Source organism: Diceros bicornis, chromosome 26, assembly GCF_020826845.1.
Source record: "Diceros bicornis minor isolate mBicDic1 chromosome 26, mDicBic1.mat.cur, whole genome shotgun sequence".
Classification (NCBI taxonomy): Eukaryota; Metazoa; Chordata; class Mammalia; order Perissodactyla; family Rhinocerotidae; genus Diceros; species Diceros bicornis.
In genome coordinates, this window is record NC_080765.1 from 775,945 (window position 1) to 797,031 (window position 21,087).

General features: G+C 42.9%; 2 protein-coding genes across 18 annotated transcripts in view; both read right to left on the reverse strand.

Moving 5' to 3' along the window:
* The window catches only part of LOC131422056 (ral guanine nucleotide dissociation stimulator-like), a 274,683-nt gene that overhangs the window by 235,975 nt on the left and 17,621 nt on the right, over nucleotides 1-21,087 (reverse strand). For 6 of the 10 annotated variants that reach the window (XR_009224012.1, XR_009224014.1, XR_009224013.1 and 3 more), the window contains exons 1-3: nucleotides 9,643-9,737; nucleotides 8,592-8,790; nucleotides 8,095-8,266 (exon numbers count right to left, since the gene is read on the reverse strand). The exons of 1 other annotated variant lie outside the window; for it this stretch is intronic. The gene's annotated coding sequence lies outside the window, so the exon portion shown is untranslated. 3 more of the 10 variants (XM_058568922.1, XM_058568925.1, XM_058568920.1) reach the window with 3 other exon arrangements.
* The window catches only part of LOC131422054 (ral guanine nucleotide dissociation stimulator-like), a 181,500-nt gene continuing 171,190 nt past the window's right edge, over nucleotides 10,778-21,087 (reverse strand). For all 8 annotated transcript variants that reach the window (XM_058568913.1, XM_058568915.1, XM_058568914.1 and 5 more), the window contains one exon: nucleotides 10,778-10,899. The gene's annotated coding sequence lies outside the window, so the exon portion shown is untranslated. The remainder of the gene's footprint in view (nucleotides 10,900-21,087) is intronic.

Sequence of the window (21,087 nt, forward strand, 5' to 3'; positions counted from 1 at the left end):
TGACAAAACTAAACATGTTTTCATGTTAAAAACACTAGAAAACTCTCAGAGTAAAAGGAAGCTACTTCAACATAATAAAAGCCAGATATAGAAATACACAGAGAACATCGTATTCAAGGGAGAAAGACTGAAAGCTTTTCTTCTAAGATCAGGAAAAAGGCAAGAATGCCCACTGTCACCATTTCTATTCAACATGGTATTAGATGTTCTAGCCAAAGCAATTAGGCAAGAAAAAGAAAGCAATAGCATCCAAATTGGAAAGGAAGAAGTAATATTATATTTGTTTACAAGTAATATCTTATATGTTGAAACCCCTAAAAATTCCACAAAAAAATTTTTAGAACTGATAAATTCTGTAGAGTAGTGGAACACAAAATCAACATGAAAAAATTAGTTGTTCTTCTATACATTAATAATAAGTAATCTGAAAAAGAAATTTAAAAACTTTACATTTTTATTTACAATATCATCAAAAAGAGAAAAATACTTAAGAATCAACTTACTCAAAGAGGTAAATATTCCAATGATGTTTTTTGCACAAATAGAAAAATCTATCCTAAAATTCATATGGACTCTCAAGGACCCTAAATAGCCAAAAGAATGTAGAAAAAGAAGAACAATTTAGAGAAGTCACACTTCCTGATTTCAAAACTTACTACAAAGTAATCAAAACAGTGTGGTACTGGCATAAATACACACAATATACTAATGAAATAGTATAGAGAGCCCAGAAATAAACCTTTGCATATATGGTCAAATGATTTTTGACAAGGGTGCAAAGACCATTCATTGGAGAAAGGATAAGTTTTTCAACAAATAGTGATGGGAAAACTAGATGACCACATGCAAAAGAATGAGATTGGACCCTTACCTTACACCATATACAAAAATTAACTCAAAATGGATCAAAGATCTAATATTAGAGCTGAAGCTATAAAATCCTTAGAAGAAAACACAGGGTAAAAGCTGCATGTCATTGGGTCCAAATGCCATTGCCAACAATGATTTCTTTAATATGACACCAAAGACATAAGTAACAAAAAAAAACAACAAATTGGACTTCATCAAAACGCAAAAGTTTTGTGTATCACAAGATACTATTAACAAAGTAAAAAGGCAACCCACAGAATGGTTGAAAATATTTGCAAATCACATATCTGATAAGGGATTAATATCTAGAATATATAAAGAACTCCCACAACTCAACAATAAAAAAAAACCCAATTTAAAAATGCACAAAGGACTTGAATAGACATTTCTCCAAAGACATAAAATGACCAGTAAACACGTGAAAAGATGCTCAACATCACTAAGTATCAGGAAAATGCAAAATAAAACCACATTGAGATACCTCTTCACACACATTAGAATAGTTTTACTATCACAAAATCAGAAAATAACAAGTGTTGGCAAGGATTTTGAAAAATTGGAACCCTTGTGCTTGGATGGTGAGAATATAAAACTGTGGAAAACAGTATGGCAGTTCCTACAAAAATGAAAAATAGAATTACCATATGATCTAGAAATTCTACCTATGGGTTCTGAAATAACAGAAAATACATTTATGGATCTCTGTCTCCAGTTCCTGGCACAGAGCTCCTAAAATCCTTGTAATTTCCTAAATGATAAGAACACTAGGAACATCTCTTGTTCTAATATTTGTCTTTGACCCCATCCCTGACACAGAGCTCCTAAAACCCTTGTAATTTCCTAAGTGATAAGAACACTAGGAGAATCATTTGTTCTATTGAGGCAACTCTGGGTGGGCTCCTGGATGGCTCCTGGATGGGGGCTGGTCACCAGAAAGACCAAGCCCCGATTAGAAGCTTGGAATTTTTAGTCCTATCCCTTATCCTCCAGAGAGGGGAGAGAGGCTAGAAACTGAGTTAATAATTGATCATGCCTACGTGAGAGAGCCTCCATAAAAATCCCAATAGAATGAGTTTCAGAGAGCTTCCAGATTGGCAATGACAAGGAGTGCTTGGAGAGTGGTGCACCTGGAGATTGCATGAAAGCTCTGTGCCCCTCCTCCATACCTTTCCCTCTGAACCACTTCCATCAGGCTGTTCTTGAGTTATATCTTTTTATAATAAACTGGTGATCTAGTAAATGTTTCTCTGAGTTTTGTGAGCCACTCTAGCAAATTAATCAAACCCAAGGAGGATGTTGTGGGACTCTCTGGTTTACAGTCACTCAGTCAGAAGTACAGGTAACAGCCTGGGCTTGTAACTGGCATCTGAAGTTGAGGTGAGGTTGGGTGGGTGTGCAGTCTTATAGGACTGAGCCCTTAAACTGTGGAATCTGATGTATCTCTGGGTTGACAGCATCAAATTGAGTTGAATTACCTGACAACCAGCTGGCATTCCAAGAATAGCTTGTTGGAGGTGTGGGGAACCCTCTCACATGTGAAAAAATGAATCTCAGAACACCACTTATGGGTATAAACCCAAAAGAACTGAACACATATATAAAGACATATACATACACCCGTGTTCTTAACAGCGTTATTCAAAATAAGCAGAAGCTGGAAGCAGGCCAGGTGTCCATAAACGGATAAGTTGACAAAAATTGTGGTGTAAAACACAGTGGAATACCATTCACCCTTAAAAAGGATGGAATTCTGACACATGCTATGACATGGATGAACCTTGAGGACTTTACGCTAAGTGAAGTAAAGCCAGACACAAAAGGAAAAATACTGTATGATTCCACTCATATAACGTACTTAGAGTAGTCAAATTCATAGGAATAGAAAGGAGAATGGTGGTTCCCAGGGGCAAGAGGGAGGGACAACAGGGAGTTGTTGCTTAATGGGCACAGAGTTTCAGCAGAAGGTGAAAATAGATCTGTGGATGGTTGGAGGTTATCACTACACAGTTATGTGAATGTACTGAATGTCACTGAACTGTACACTTAAAAATGGATAAAGTGGTTAATTTCATGTTATGCATGTTTTATGACCATTTAACAACATTAATTATTTTCAACAAATGAACAAACACTAGCTACATGCAATAACATGGATGAATATCACAACCATAATGCTGCATAAAAGAAATTATATTCAAAAGGCTATATATTTTATAATTCCATTTATATAAAAAGCAAAAAAGAAACAAAACCGAGGTCTAGCTTCCAGTAACAGTGGAGTAGCTTGTTGAACTAACACTGTCACAGATAACAATGATAAAATCTGCACGAAATATTATATATATTTATATAGAATCATGTATCTATATGTAATACACATATAATAAATGTGTATATGTATGTATGCATAAATCTCTTCCAAAGGCAAGCAGAACAGAGGGGGCGTCTTCCCTTGAATCATGGGAATTTTACCAGGATATATTTGCAAGCTTGAGTGTTTTACCTCAAAGCATTCCAAAATCTGTACATGGCCCAGACAGGGGAAAAACTATAGTATTACTTGTAATGTTAGAGGATGTATTTTGGGGCTGGCAGAGTAGCTGGAAAGTTGGGGGAGAAATTCTGGAAGGGAGGGAACCACAAAGAGGAAAATCTTAAAATATGTATGAAAGTCTGCCCCACACACACACCAAATTGGCAGATCTTTGAACAACACACATGCAGGGTAGGCCTCAGAGGGCCTAGTGTAAAAACAGCAGTTGGAAGATGAAAGAACTGAATGAGGATTTCAGCTATGCCCGTTGTAAAGGAGATAGGATTGGAGTTTCAGTCCAGCCAAGTTAACTCCCTGCTAGAAAAATAACAACACTCTTCAAAGGGATACAATAGAATCCAGAGTCTCTATAACTATCATCCATGGTTTCCAGTACATAATTTAAAAAATCATGAGATTTGAAGAAATAGGAAAATATAATCCATATACGACCAAAAGTGGGCAGTAGAAACTATTCCCAAGGTGTTGCAATTAGCAGACAAGGATGAGAAAGCAGCTTTTATATAGATGATCATGGTGGTAAAGAAAAATATTCTCATAATGAATGAACAGATATAGAAACTCAGCAGAGAAATGGAAATTACAAAAAAGAACCAAATAGGAAGGTGAAATACAGAAAATATTTTTGAGTTTACCGGTAGATTAGAAACATTAGAAGAAACATGAAGATAGAGCAATAGAAATGATCCAGTCTGAAGAAAAGAACATAAAAGTTTTGAGAAAAATGAAGAGTGCCTTAAGACCTGAGAGATGAGTGAGTCCTCATCAGAGAGGGGAGAGACAAAAAATTAAATGAAGCAGAAAGGAAAATCAATGAGTAATAGCATAAAACTTCCAAAATTTCGTGAAAAATCTAAAATTTTAGATCCAAGAAAGTCAGGAAACCCACAAAATAAAATACAAAATAAAACCATACCTAGGCACATGATAGTCAAGCTGCTAAAATCCAAAGATAAAAAGAAAATCTTGAAAGCAGTCAGGGAAATACACATATACAGGGGAAGACATTACATACAGGGAGAAATAATATGAATGATGGATGATATATTATCAAAAACAAAAGAGACAAATCAACAACAAAATGACATCTCTCAAGTGCAGAAAGAAAACCCAAAAGTAAACACAGGATCTGTATTTAGCAGAACTCACTTTCAAAAGGAAGCAGAAGCCACAATAAGGTACCACACACCTATTAGGTGGCTAAAATAAAAAATAAAATTGCAAATACCAAATGCTGGTGAGGACTAGGAGCAACTAGAACTGGGAATGCAGCATGATAGTTGTATTCGGAAAACAGTTTAGCAGGTTCTTATAAAGTTAAACATACACTTATTATATGACTCAGATATCCCACTCCTAGAGATTTACTGAAGCAAATTGAAAACTAATGTTTAAACAAAAATCTTTGCATGAATCTTCATAGCCATTTTATTCATAATTGTGAAAAGCCAGAAACAAACTAAATGTCCTTCGTCAGGTGAATGGAAAAGAAACTGTGGTGCATCAGTACATTAGAATACTACTGGGCAATAAAAAGGATGAACTCTTGATTCACACAACAACATGGATGAATCTTGGATGCATATCTCTAAGTGAAGGAAGCCAGATTCAAAAGGCTATATAGTATATGATTCCATTTATATGACTTTCTAGAAAAGACAGCATTACAGAGATGGAAAATGATCAGTGGTTGCCAAGGGATGGAATGGGGGAAGGGGTTGACTACAAAAAGACAGTATGAGAGAATTTTGGGAGTGAAAGAAACAGCTCTGTGTGGTACCGTGGACGTGGATACATGACCATAAAGTTGTCAAAACCCACAGAACTGTACACCACATAGAGTGAATTTTACTCTGCAAATTTTAAAAATCAATCAGGATGCTGGGGAACTCAGATGGAATGCAGTGACAAATGAACCTCACTGTATTACAAGCATGTGACATAACCACACAGAAGGGGTAGGGATGAAAGGTCCTGACCTAAATAACTTTGGAAGACAGTGTTTTGATGGGATACTGTAAAACTAAAGTACTGTACAGAAACACTGTACTCTAGGTGGTAAATTTGTTTTTCGTAAGGGTATGGATCAGCGATTCTGAAACTACTTGACACATTAGTAAATATATTGTAGCTAACTGGAGTTAAGTTTCTCACTGTTGGTGAAAGAAGTTACAAATAAACAAAAGGAGAATGCTGGAATAAACTCTGTGGTGCTGGATTGGAGTTGGAAGTATCAATATGAATCCATGTCTCTTTTAATATATCTATCCAGATAGATAGATAGATTGATAGATTGATATATCGATAGGTAGATGTGTATACCTGAGTTTATATTCATTCATACATTTCCAAGCTCTGCTGAGAGGGTCTAGAAGCAGTGACACCCTAGTATCAATGGGCACACCTAGCTCCCAGATTTTGGTTTCTAAATATCATTCTCCAATAAAAAGAACCAGGTTTTCTTGGAGAAATGGCTAATTCTAGATCTGGGGAGGGGAAATAAAATATGAGCCTGGAGCTTCTTGTATTGCCAGAAAGTAGGAAAGTGCTTTCAAAAAAAACACAGAAAATGAGGAGATGTGTCAAAAGGAATCAATCTTAAAGACTTCCCAATGGCTCAAGCTGGAAAACTGGGAGCAACAAAATAAATAATGGTAGCATTGGATTATTACCCAGAGAATAAAATAAATATCCATGAGTCTATACTGATATAAAGAAGATTAAATAAGAAAGTAAGAAAGAAAAAGGGGGGGTGGGAAGAATGAGAGAAAGAGAGAAAGACAGGTAGAAGGCAGGGAGAGGGACGGGGGCAATATTCCTCACAGAATTCCAAATAATAAACGCTGCTGGATAGCATGAAATAGCAAATCGCCACTAGAACACCACAGTAATAATTACTGTAGGCAAGACTGACTGATGAATGCAAAAACTGTGAGTGAAACTTAGAGAAGAAACAGTACATTTGCAGATCCTCAAAACATTTCCCTCCCAATACTAAACATTTTTCTCTTAACTTCTTTAAAAGACCTATGACTATTTAAAGAAAAATCATAACACTGTATTGTGGGATTTATAATATGGGTAGATGTAAAATTTATGACAACATAACACAAAGGACAGACAGAGATAAATGGAACTGTTCTGTAGCAAGTCTTCCATATTTTACATTGCTTAAACTGGTGCACTATTAAGTCTAGGACAGCTGTGATATGTTAAAGATGCATATTGTAATCTGGATCAACCACTAAAAACTGCAAAGCTGTGTCACTTAAATGTTAATAAAGGAATTAAACAGCATACAAAAAGTGTTTGTACAAGAATGTTCACAGGAGATGACCTGCACGTCCCCAGGAGGAAGACGAGCCCACTTTGGGGCATCCACAGAGCAGAACGCCCTCAGCCGTGCTGAGGAGCAAATGCTGACACACACGTGCTGGGTGAGTCTCATCTACCTCGTGCCGAGGGATGCAAGCTAGACAGAAAACAATACACGTGGGCTGATTTCTGCCAAGATGAACCTATGGTGAAAAAACCAGAACAGTGGTTGCCTCGGGGGAAGGAAAAAATTGCCTGGGATGGAACAGGAAAGAGTTTTCTGGGGGTGATGGCAATACTTTATTCTTAAAGGGGTGAAGGTTATATGGGCATGTTTATTTGCCAAAACTGTACGATTGAGATTTGTGCCTTTCAGTGTGTGTACATCTTACCCCCCAACACATACAAAAAGGACTAAAAGAATAATACAGTGAGGTGAGAATGGGATGGAGTCTGGATAAAACATAAAAGGCAGATGATTAGTAGTTGTTGAAGTTGGGTGACGGGCCTACTATGCTATTTTCTTTATTTTGTATATTGTTTAAATTGTCCTGTAATAAAACACTTGTATAAGAAGACAAACTCGATATACAGTGTTTGCTGGTAAGATATTGGTTACCTTTGGGGAGGAAGGAGGGAGAAAGGGATTGTTGGGGCCTGAATGAAGCTGGTGCTAGTTCTTGGTCACACAAGTGTGTTCACTTTGTAATAATTCTTTGAGGTTTACACGGATGACGTCTGCATATATTTCTGTATGCATGTTATACATCAATAAACACTTTAAATCCTGCATATTTGCACAAAGATACTAACTCAATATCTGAGAACAACAGCAGTGTTTTGTTTTAAAGTGGAACACGTTCACTCATGACATCATCAGATGGATTTTAATACTCCCAAGTATCTATTAATGCCCTCACCCTTCCTTGGCATCCTAGGTCTTTCCATTTTTGCCTCAATTTGGCAAGTGGCATGGCTTTGAATTTTTATGATGCAATCTTTTTCCATCAACGTCCACCCCCACAATGATGCTCACCAAGGCCTTGACATCTAGCACAGTGCAGTGTTCACAGCATGCACTCAAGACCTGTGGGACTGGGTTGAATGAGGAAGAAAACGAGGAGCAATGATGTTCATAACTTATGTGTAGGTGCCATAACGTGACTTAGGAAATTGGTAGGATTTTTCAATAGATTTGCTATGTCTTCTAATTTTTCCTATATAAAACAATGGGAAGTAGAGTCTCAGAGTTCTTTCTCAGAGAAAGTCTGACATTTCAGGCACAGATTACTGACAACTATTAATGGTATATGACTTTCCCACCTCATCTTAGTTTTAAGTTTTTAATTCCTTACCTTGGAAATGACCTAACTTAGCTTCTTCCAAATCTTGTAGTAATACTGATGCTCCAGAAAGTTGGGCCATGGATATTCTGCTATTGTGTGTCCTCCTTGCAAAGAAGTGGAGCTGCACATCCACCAGTCTAGAAGGGTGTGGTGCTGTAGTATTTGGAGTCAATCAGAGAAGCTAAATGGAAAAACGACTCAAGAGAATTATCGCTATAACCCCCAAGAGCAACAAATTATTTTGCTTAATTATTTTGTGATTCTGAGGGTATATTTAAAAAGAGATATTAAAACTGGTTCCCAAGGAGCCAGCCCTATAGTAGAGCAGAAATTGCATATTACCTTCCTACACAAACTTCCCTGACATTGTGCGAAGGAACAACGGGAAGTTTCAGTGCTGTTGCCTGTGTTAATGAGGCCAAGGAAGTCCAGTGAACAAGGCCTGTGTGCAGCGTCGGAGAAGGGGCTTGCGTGTGGTCCCCTGAAGCGGCTTAGGAGTCACTTACCAGTGCACCTAAGTTTCCCATCTGTATATGCAGGAATTGGGGCTGTCCACTGTGATGTTTTCTCCTTTTTATGACATGGCTCACAGCAGTCCTTCTAAGATGCCTGACCAAGGTATAGGCCCTTCAGGCAGGCGGGGTCCAAAGGGAGGATCTGTGCAACGCCCCTGACCATGGAGTCCAAAGGGAGGATCATGGCAGCCTGGAGGGATGGAGGGGATAGTAGGACAAGTGGCCTTGAAAAGGCAAATTCCAGGATCCCAGTCACCCGGTATTTCCATTTTAGATATTGAATTTACATTTCAAATACTGGCCAGGGAGCTTCCACCAGGGCTGCAAGCATTCTCAGCAACAGCCAGGCTGGTGAGCCCCACCCCTACCTGAGTCCCGGCCTCAAGGGATGCAGCCCAACCACGCTGCGCATACTCCAGGCGTTGGGCAGGGCATGGAGAGTGGGCGTGGTAGAGAGAAGAGGCATGATAGAGGGTGGGGTGGACAAGGAGAGGAGTGGGGCCCAGGGGTGGAGGGACAAGGAGGGAGTTGGGGCCCCTAGCTGTGCATGCTGGGAGCTTTTGTCTCTCAACCGCTCCAGGCTGGGAGCTTGCAGGACTACAGGACTACAACTCCCCGGATGCTCTGGGCACGGCTTTGTTAATAATGTGGACACTGGCTGTCACAGGCACTTTTATGTATCTTCCCCAACAGGTCTGTGAAGTAGGCCTGTGATCCTCATTTTACAGGGGGGGACACTGAGGCTCAGAGAGGTCGAGTAGCTCCCTTCACGCAGTTTCTTGGTACATTTTGAGTCTCCTCCTGGAACTCCACCTCTCAGGTGTGTGCACTTAGCTGGTGTTCCACTTTGTCCCTCTCTACCAGCCTCCCCAAAGGCACATGCTCCATCCTGAGTCCATTGTCTGCTTGATGGCAGTCACCCTGCACAAACAGGCCCTGGGCGGGGAATGGACTAGTGGGGCGTAGTCCTCCAGCTTACCCTGGGCATGTTCTAGGTTTATTGTGAGAGCTGGATCAGTGGAAGATACTGACCGTCACTCACCTGGAAGGTTTGTTACGTAGAAATACTCCACTGACTTTTTGCAGGTGTCATGTCTTCTTTGTCTTCATTGCTCCTCTGGGCTTTCTCCTACAGTCTGTGCTGTGCAGTAACATACGTTACAGAGACTGGTGAACATAATACTGTTGTCCTGCACCAAATGGTCACATCAGTCATTTTTCTAATTATGAAAGAAATACATATTGTAAAAAAAGTCAAAGTACACAGATCTATATAAAGTGAAACCCACCCCTTTCATCCCCTTCCCTGAAACTCACTCCCCTACTCAGAAGCCATTATTGTTAACAGGGTGGGGTTTATTCTTCTGGAAATTTCCTATGAATTTATAAATACACATAAAGTTTTTTAACATAAATTATATAACTACATCGTTTTGCAATTTGCTGTTTCCCAAATCATATATCATAGACGTCTCCCCTTATCAGTGCACATCATTCTAACTTACCATTTTAGATGTTTTAGAGGTATTCCAAAGAACAGGAATACCATAATCTGTTTACTTCTTCTTTGATAGAAATGGGATTACATCCAGTTTCACTATTATACATAACGCTGCAGTAAAGATCCTTGTATGGAATTAATTACACTGTTATTCAACTGCTCAATTTGCTTTGTTTCCTTTTAGTCAGAGACTATGATGTAACATTTTCATGGTAATTATAGGGAAATTAATTTTATCATGGAATAAATACATTTATGGGAAACTGGACTTCAAGGTCATCCATCTCAATATTCTGGAGAAAAATCATGAAACTTAGAAGGTGTCCTCCATCACATTCTAACAAGTCATGTTAACAATTTAAAGTTGAATGTTTGACTAACCTCTACTGTCTGTCTTCCGAAGATGGATGACTTTTTCTTTTCTTGGAAACTTCTGACTCCAGGGGCTCTCAGTTTGGCTTCAGAGAGGATAAGATATTGATGTTGTATCTGTTTCTCTTCAGCTGTAGGTTGCATCTTCTAAAGATCATAGAATTTAACATGGTCCAATCGATATATATGATTTGAGTCAAAAATTCAAAGTAATGAACCTAAGAGAGGAATCTATAACTTGGGTTCTTAATAAAAAATTTCCTTTGATATCCCTAAGTTTCTGTGATTACTAGTAAAAACTCACCTATGGGTGAAGAGATGTAGTTCTTCTGGCAATGTCTGGCTTGAACATCCATAGTTAAGGCTGCCACACCCGTAGGTAGATTAGACTTGATCTTTTGATGACCTCTACCCTTGGTGTTTGACCTGGGAAAAATAAGAATTTAAAAAAGCTGTTGTTATTAGCACTCAATGCTAGAAATGCCCATTAAAAAGTGAGTTTGATTTGGTAAACCAAAGGGAGTATAAGCAGAACAAAGTCTTTAAAATCTCTAAAATTTCAAGAAATTCTAATTTTTTAAAATATAACTCTATTTTTGCCACAGTACAAACTGTGTATATATGAATGAAATATCCCTCTGTCCATTTCATAACTTGTTTCCATTGATTTGATGGATTTATCCTCTAATCCGGATTCCAAGTGTGAAAGAACATCTTGGTCCTTGAAAGAAAAGAAGCCATTGAAATTTGATTTTCTTTTAGCTTGGCATCCTACAGGTTTGAAGAATAAATTATCATGTAATGATACAATCATTCTGAAATCTAATTGTTAATTAGAGGGGTGTAAGGGATGATTGAATGGTGTTTCATCCCCATGGTCAGTGGTATGGGACACATGGACGTGTAAACATGATTTAGGAAGCTGCTTCAGCTCCGTGACATCCCTGCGAAGCACAGTGCAGGAGGATCTAGGCACATAGCTATCTGCCTCGATCTCCTGGGTTACATGTAGATCCAGGGGTCTTGAGAGTGGCTTCAGAGCAGCTAACTTTTATCTATTTCTCCCCTTCCTTCTCTCCAGCTTATCTCAAACAGTCTTGACTATTATATTTTAAAGTAAGACCAATTATAGTTATTTACATGAGTTTCTTGTTCATTATTGCAGAGTAATAATCAGGCATACCATTAAAGATCATTTAATTGACCTAATTAAATTTGTTGTACCTTATAATAGATTAGAACACTAAGTTTAGTTCAGAGTTTGATATTCACCAAATGTGTTAATCTGCTTACAACTGCCATGTGTCTCACTCTTCTTAGATGTGCATCTTTGGCCCATCACAAGATTTTAGTGAATGAAATCATCATAAATTAAGATAATGTACTGTCTTTTGGATGATAAGGAGGCATATGGGTCCATTTTGGAAATATGCCCATCTGTCTTTGCTCCCCATGGGAAGTTTCTGGTCACTAGGTCTCCAGGTGGCTTGCACAAGCCCTAGGTCTGTAATAGTTTGGTGCCTCTCCTTCTACTTGGGGTAGAAATAAAAGAGATCAGAGAGACTTATTACAGTTTTGGTTGCATGAAGTCTTCGATGATGAATATTCATACATATTGTTCTGGATAGCTCTCTGTTCCTAAGAGTACTAGTTACATTAAGGGCTTGTCAGGAACCGTGAAAGGTATGATATTTTACCTTACCTGCAAGCTAATAAGTCAGCTTACCATGGTCTTATAGATGCTGGCAAAAGAAACTAGACCCATGGGTCAGAGACAAAGGACTTAATGACACAACAATACTAGTGGCCAGAGTATCAACATTTGCACCAGTTCACTAAATCCCACTTCCTACAGGGTGATACACAGTGGGCCAGGTGACATGCAGAGGGTTGCAAGAACTCAGAGCTGAAGGAACTCAAATCTTTGATAATGGGCAGGAAGTCTGCTGACCTTTGCCCCAGGGAGGGGTGTTATTTCTATTATATTGGGCAGTAAGCAAGCCTGTCCTTTGCTCTAGAGGAGGCCACTATTTCTATTTTCCAAGGTTGACAGCTCTACACACATCCTTGAAAAGATATCCTGGCTTCACTGGCTTTCAAAGATAAGCTTGACTGAGACTCGATCATCATTCAGTTCTTCTGTTTCCTTTATTGAGATTGTGCAAATATGCTCTTTTCTCTGTAAAGTTCACTAACTTTATTCATACATAAGGGATGGTTTTGGTTTTATTTATTAAGTTGAGATTTTCGTATTAGAGCAAATGATGAACTATTATGGGTTGGATCTGAAAGTATGCTTTTCCAGGATAAATGTGAAAGAAGATCAGGGCTCACACAACTCTGCCACAAGGAGCTGATAGCAACTCAAATGATTTTAATTTGAATACTCTTTTGTACAACTTTCTTCCATCTTCCTTCATCCTCTCTGCTTCCTGTAACTCCCATATAGGAGTGGGGCAGTTTCAAGGATTCACTGAACTCCTTTACAATATTCAAATCATTTTGTCTGTTGTGTTTTTTTAATTGAGGTAAAGTTGACATACAACATTATATTAGTTTCAGGGGTACAACTTAATAATTCAATGTTTGAGTATATGTCGAAATGATCAGCACAATAAGTCCAGTTAACATCTGTCCCCATATATAGTTACAAAATTTTCTCATGTGATGAGGACATGGCGTATTTCAAGGTGCAGAAGAATCAACGATGATGTCATACTTTTCCATACACAGCTTGATGAATTAGGACATAAGTATACACCCTTGAGACTGTCACCACCATCAAGGCCACAAACATATCCATCACCTCCCAAAGTTTTCTCTCACCTCCTTTATTACTATTATTCTGTGGTAAGATCTCTTAATATCTACTCTATTAGCAAATGTGATGTATGCAATACAGTCTTGTTACCAGTAGGCACTATGTCGTAGCCTACATCTCCAGAACTTATTTATCCTGATAACTAAAACTTTGTATCCTTTGACCATCAGCTCCCAAATTCTCCATCCTCCCAACCCCTGGCAACCACCATTCTAACCTCTGCTTGTATGAGTTTAACTATTTTAGATTCCACATATAAGTGAGTATTTGCCTTTCTCTGTCTGCCTTATTTCACTTAGCCTAATGTCTTCCAGGTCCATCCATGTTGTCAAAAATGGCAGGAATTGCTTCTTTTTTCAAGGTTGACTAATATTCCATTTCTTTATCCTTTCATCCATCAGTGACATTTAGGTTACTTCCGTGTCTTAGCTATTGTAAATTAGCTGCAATGAACATTAGAGTGCAGGTATCTCGCTGAGACGCTGATTTCAATTCCTGTGCGTATATACTAGAAGTGGGATTGCTGGATCATGTGCTAGTTTTCATTTTTGGAGGAATCTGCATACTGTTTTCCATAATGGCTGTACTAGTTTACATTCCCACAAGGGTTCCTTTTCTCCACATCCTCACCAACATTTGCCACCTTTAGTTGTTTTGATAATCGCCATCTTAACAGGTGTGAAGTGATAGCTCATTGTGGTTTTGATTTGCATTCCCTGATTAGTGATGCCGAACACCTTTTCATACACCTATTGGCCACTAGTAGGTCTTCATTGGAAAAAATCTATTCTGGTCCTTTGCCAATTTTTTTTTTTTGCCTTTAATTTTATTTATTTATTTATTTTTCCCCCAAAGCCCCAGTAGATAGTTGTATGTCATAGCTGCACATCCTTCTAGTTGCTGTATGTGGGACGCGGCCTCAACATGGCCAGAGAAGCGGTGCGTTGGTGCGCGCCCGGCATCCGAACCCGGGCTGCCAGTAGCAGAGCGTGCGCACTTAACCGCTAAGCCATGGGGCCAGCCCCCGTGTCCACTTTTTAATTTATTTTTCTTTTTGTTATTGACCCAACACAAAAAAAGAGAACAAAATTTTCAGGCATTATGAGTGCTTCCCAGTTGATGCAGATGGTTTTGTATTTACAGTGGTACCAAAAGATCATGTTTCCTGCTTTTTCTTCAGCTTGTTATAAGACCAGCAGTAGCTGCGGCATGGCAGATAATCGGGATCTTCTGGGTTTGGAGGTTTACAACATAACTAAGTGGTAAGGAATTTTTTATTATTCCAAGGAAATTATTGAGTTCATAGTCCATGGAATCCAGGATTGATAGGGGTAGGAGGAAATTAAGGTGAGGATCGGTGATGTGGCATTACTTCTTATCTTGAGGGACAGGTATCCACTGTATGAGTGTTTGAATAAAAGTATTAGATATCAGGAATTTGTGGTGAGGGAATATGTTTTCTGAATTATTTACTTTGAACATAACCATTTGGATTACGTGAACATCTGGGATGTGGGAGTAAGTCGCTAACAAGGGCTGGTTGACAATGTCACTATTGATTTCACTTCTATGAACACCGAGTGGTCAATGGATTAAGCAAATGAGTAGTCAGAAAACACAGAAATGGTGGGATTTGGGATTTAGTAAAAGATTGGGGACCGACTGTCCTGAGATGGAGTGCCAGGACTTGTACAGTTGAGAGTGACAAGGACAAGAAAGGAATAGAAACACACTCAAACAAGGAGGGGGGGTTAACAGGATGGAGGGAGAGAAATGATCTGGAGTAGCCTTGAGTTTTGACCCGGAGCTTTCTGTTCTAGATGCAAATCTGCCTGATGACATCCCAGGACACAGGTCAGATCCCCAGAGGATAGAGGGAGCGTGGAAGTACAAAACAGCCATGATAATTGTCCTAAAATGGCAGGCTTCCTTTGTCATTTGACCCAATATCATGATTTATTTTTGTAAGGTAAGAGGAAAAGAAGGATGATAGTCATGTCTTCACAGAGGAAGCAGCGTGACTGTGGGAACCAGTCCAAACCAAAGCCTGGTTTAAGCACCTCCATCCCTTTTAGGATGTCCAGTGACATAGTCAAGGGGCCGGTTACTAGAATCCCATCCCATCCTAGCAGTGACGGGTCTCTGGGAGGACACCTTGGACCAGCCCCACCAGGTCTGCTGGCCCGAGAGACCGCGAGGACTCCAGGCCTGCAGCAGTGCAGGAGTACTGGTAAGTCCTTTCAATCTTGCCAAAGCGTTGCAAACACTTGCACCTAGTCACACAGGTGAATCCCTGCCAGGTGTGCTCGCAGGTGGTCTGCACTCCAGGTCCCATGCCCACTCCTGCTGGTCTTCAGATTTGACAGAGATGATTCCAGGAGCTGATCTGGGCATTCCAGCTTCACTCCCAACAATTTCTGGTGACTGTGGAAGGTATCAGGAAAGAGGAAAGGGCAGTGAGGAGCACAGGAGAGAGACTGGTGGTAGCACTGATGGCGGACAGACTTGCTAGCGAGGCAGAGAAAACGAGGGGTCAAGAAGGACGTCCTGACAGCAGATGAAATGGAGCAGGCACCTCAGTGAGGTCTCATGGTTGCGTCCCTAATGTTTCCTTGCTTTGAGCTCTTGAAACTTTAAAACATACCAATACGTTTCTTTTATTAAACTCTGCTGTGTGACATAGAAAATATAGACAGCGGTTTCTTTCTGAGGTGAGAGGTTGAGTTTCAGGTGAGGAGAGAAAGATCTTCTTTTTTCATGCTGTTCTCTCATTTTCTTTTACTATGTACATCATTTATTTTTACTTTCAAGTCAGCAGCGAGTTACCAACGTCACGGGATGATTCAGTTTTTCCCCTCACAGTCACAGTAAAACGTACTAAAAGTGGATTATTCTTTTTGTGTAATATTCCAATAGATTCCAAAATATTGTTTCAAAAGCACTTTGATATCTATGTACTCAAATTAGGTATTTACTTCTAGGTCTCCATTTTTATGTTCTTTGTTGCATGCTAATTCAGTGTTGCATCTAAGGAAATACCAGATTTCCCTCAGTTTTTTAGATCCATATGTGTTGGAAATTTGATTCATGAAGATGGACATGGCAGCTGGGGGATCGTGCTATTATCAAAAGAGGCCTTTTCAGCATCAGTAATCTGACAAGAACCCACTGCTTGTTGGGATTTAATTGTCTATTTGAGGGATCAAGCTTTCACTGTTGGCACTTCTCTTTCTCTTTGGAGGGAAAGTACGGCCTTCCCAGTCTTTCCATTACCAAATCACTTTCCTGGGTGGCTGTGCTGTGTCAGGAAGGGCCTGGGATGCCGGGAACCAGAATTCATCCTCAGCTTCTGGTTGTCCTGAGAAGGCTTCCCTGGCAGAGTCCAGCCTGTGTGTCTGGGTGACACTTGCAGCCATCAGAAAGGAGGCGATAACTCACAAGTGCCAAGCGATTCATCTGGCCCTTGTCTTACAGGGTGTTCCCAAGGGAAGAGGTTCAAAATGCCACTTGGTAACCCTTTGAAAGCTGCTAGTCATGGATCGGGTTCTTGGTGTGAGCTCAGAGCAGTGTCTATTCACCACCAGATGGGGAGCATTTCAGTATTTTAATTGGTAAGGCTGTGTTCATGCACCACCATGGATCATCAGTTCCGTGGCATTCCTCGCTGGACACCCCCACACCCCTGTCATTCCTCATATTTCAAAGCTCCAAACAGGGTTCACACCCCAGCAGCTGGTTGTAATGTAACCACAGCACAAGACTGGGGAAAAAGCACAGCCACCCAGGGGTGACACACTTTAATGACTTGGGCCCAATTACGCCATTTGGACGAGTTCAGAACACCAACACTGAGTGTGTAAACTGGAGGATTGCCCAAGACCTTGGACCTCAGAAGGACACGAGCTCAGAATTCACCTTGGACAGCAAGGGACAGTGTGGGGTCACTGACTGGCCAGGATTATGGTCCCTCATCCTGGCAAAGCAGAGCTCACTCGGGATCCATCAGGCGAAGCCAGGGAGGAGGCTGGGGGCCTTCTAGGGAATTTCTGCCCTAAAGGGAATTGCATAAGGAAGGCAGGGGTGCTGGAAATCCTAGTTCACAGAGAGCAGTCATGTTTATGGAACAAGGCCCAGCTGTAGCCTTAAAAGCTGCATCAGAAATCGTTCCTCCTGGATACAAATCAAGCAGGAAAAGGAATTCAGAGTCCTGTACAAGGATCCCAGCAGGATTCAAATCTAGGTCAGGGGTGAACATGGAGCCCCTAGAGGGGTCTCAGGAGGGAAAGTCCTGCCTGCCTTTAGTCCATTTGCAAATGATCTTCCTCGGGCCTTGTCCTCTCCACATGCACGTTTTGATCTTTATCCATTGTTTTCCCCACTTAGAGCTGATGCAATTCCAGAGATTCAACTAGAAAACTAAAAGTTCCTAAAATTTGGTCAAAAGAAACCTCAGCAGCTGGAGTCTGGGTGTCCCAGAGGTCGCCATGCCATAAGGCCTGTGGCTGACCAGGGGGCCACGGAGACAGGCTCTCTGGACTGGCCAACAGGGAGAATCCACCCCTGCCCTCACCCAACTCCTGCCCGGCCTCACTCATTCTCGTTGAGCAGCTCCATGTCCTGGAACCAGGCCCCAAATCACTCCTTGGGGTCTTTTTATAATTCTTTGCAGCGACCTGGAGCAGCAGGATCTCCCTCATGACTCGGTGTTCTTGGGACCAGAGGGAAGGAGAGGATGCAGACAGGGCCTGGTTGGGGGATGTTGCAGGGGCCTTGTGGGGGGTAAGGACTGGGGCAGGGGACCAGTCCTGGGAACGCTCCTTCCCTCCAGTTCCATCCAGGTTCTACCTGTTCTCAGAATGGGAATAATCAGCCCCTCCTCCAAGAAGTTTTCCTTGATGCCATCCTCCCTTCAACCCACGCGCCAACTGGATGGGTCTCGACTTCTACCAAAATCTTCCACTCAATGTAAGATACAAGGGGTGGAGCCACAAACTGTTCTCCCCAGAGGGTCTCTGATTTCCACCTCCTTCCCCTCCCCTGCAAGGAGTGCCACAGCTGCTCCTCAGTCCTCTTCTCAAGGTTGATCTCATTCCCCTGGAAGGCAGACAGCCAGAGTCCATCAGACAGAGCCCCCTAGCCTGACTAGCCCCCTATGCCCTGCCCTTCTCATGTTGCACTACTGCCAGGTCCCCAGAGGGGGTGGGGCATGCAGAGAAAACAGGACTTGGACCTAGGATGGGCTCTGGGCTCCAGACTAGTAGGACATGGGGGAAGGCTGAGGGACCTGGCAGCACAGCCCTCTCTGATGACAGACTTGGAGGTTGAGGCCTCAGGCAGAGGGGGCTGCTCAGCCACTTATGTGCTGCCTGACTTGGGAGGGGGCCGACTGCTCTCTCCCTCCACGGGCAGCATGGGAGGGACAGGCAGAGTCCAGCTCAGATAAAACCTCACGCAGCTGTGCCATCAGGCAGCTCTGAGCTTCCCCAGCCTGAGGAACGAGAATGGATGTCTCAGGGGGAGCCTCTGTTCACTCATCCCTAAGATGGGCCTGATGCCCCAGCTCCCAGGGGCGGCTGTGAGGCTCTCATGAGAGGAGATGTGCCAAGTGCTGAGAGCTCAGAGCTCAGTGCGGGGGCTCACGCATCCCCAGGCTCAGGATCCTGGTCCTTCCTGCCTGGTCCTCAGATTCATCCACTTCGAGATAATCACCCATCGCCAGGTGCAGCATCAGCAGGTCACCGAGGAAAGTGCCAAGATAGGGGACAACACCCTGTGACATAGGGGTGCGGGTGGGATGAGCCCTTGCTCTCAAGTCGGACCCCTGCTGACCCTCCCCTGAAAAGTCCTCACCCTCAGCCTCCTGGCCCACCCCAGGGTTCCCACGGGGAGCAGCCTAGGACCCTTAGCAGCCTCCCCTCAATTCTTCCTCCCTTCACACCCCAAGAACACCACACTCCTCCTCCTCACCTCCCAGGGCCAGCTTCTGGCAAATCACAGGGTATGTGGTCCCTGGCCCTCCCCACAACAAATCCATCCTACACCAGCTCTTCCAGGCCCCCCTCCTGGTCACTTCTACTGGGGGATTCAGACACTGTGGCACCAGGAGGAAGGGACCTCCTCTCTTGATTTGAGGCCTCCGGCTGGGAGGGCAGAGCCCCTCCTCCACAGGCACACTCACCTGCTGCTGCTGCTGCTTCTCCTGCACTCTCTGGGGGTTGCCCTCCGGGGGGCAAACGTGGAGGGCCCCTCCTGCCAGAGTCGAGGACAGTGTCAGGGAGACCATACTCCCCTCACCCCATTTCTCTCGAGCACCCCTGGCCTCTGACCCTGAACATCTGACTCAAGTGAACTGGCACCAATGCCACTCCACCCTGCAAGGTCTTGTGATTCCAGAGCAAGCCCAGCTCCAACTCTCACTTTGGGTGTGAGCAAGGGCTTTTGGCCTGGCCTCCCCGAGCCTGTTTCCTCATCTGGAAAGTGTGAGAACTCCAGCTACCTCACAGGTTCTCCTGAGGACTCACTGTCGCATGACTGTCATCATTGTGCTCGCCCTCACCCCTCCAGGTGGAGCGGGCAGAAAGCTCCCACATTCCTTTCCTCCCTCTTACCTCATTACCACCCTGTGAGGCCTGCACCACACAATCACCACACAATCACCATACCTCCATTTCCCTAATGGGGAGACAGAGGCCCAAACAGGGGCAGTGAGTTGCTGAGGGGCCAACAGAGGAGAGGCCGCTTGCCCCTCTCAGCCAGAGGCCCTGTTCCAACATCCTTGCCTAACCCCCAGCCCCACCACTGACAACAGTCCTGTCCCCTGAGCTCTCAAAGCTTGGCCCTGGGCCGAGCCGTGGATGGAGATGATGGGGTGTCTTGGGAGTCTGGTTGTTGAGTGGCTCCTGCCTGCCCCAGTCCCCTGGAGTGTCTCTCCCCCATGCAGGACAGAGGCAATGCCAAACCCTTCTCCTCCCCAAAGAACAACTCAGGATATTCGCCTGTACTGAACTCTTTCTTTATCCACTCAGGAACTGGACCCACAAGGTGCCACCTCTGATCAACAGGGAAGGGGGTGACAGGATGCTTTGCTTCCCCGTTTACATGAAGCTCTTAACGTCCTTTCAGCAGGATCCACTAAGAATCCATCAGTTGCCTAGACGCTACTCATAAGCCACTTGGGGCCTATATCATGGCCAACCAGGCACTCAGGTGAGACTCCTGTGGTTGACTCAAGTGACTGCTCTAGGGGTCCAGTGGGGAGTCCCACAATGCACACACATCTGTCTCTGGTCAGTTGTTCAGATCCAAGGATGAGCAGCCTGTTTGTCCACCTGTGCCAGGGGAATCCCTAGCTGTGCCCGTCCCTGGGGCAGGCAGTGTGCCCTCCCCTTGGAGACATGGTGAAGATAGAAGGAGCAGCAGGGGCCTGGCTTCCTGAGGACAGGTTTAGCCTGAGGGATAAACCCACCCAACCACCCAACAGCCTGGAAGAAGCTATATCCAGCAGGATGGACGTGAGTGGAAGCCAGAGACCTGCTGATAGCGCCAGCTCGGCAACTCGCCCTGGAACAGCACAGCCAACACCGCTGTGTCCCATGACCAGGGCCTCCTGCCCACAAACGGCACCCCACCTGCCCATGAGCCAAACAGATCCCTAAGCTTGTTAGCCTGGACAAGATAGACAGGAATGTTTCAGAGAAAGTTCAAGTGAGAAATTATCAAAACCACAGCTTGCTCAGTCCCCCTCCCCTCCTGGCCCCTGCTCTCTTTCCAGACCCCCAGCCTCCACTCTACCT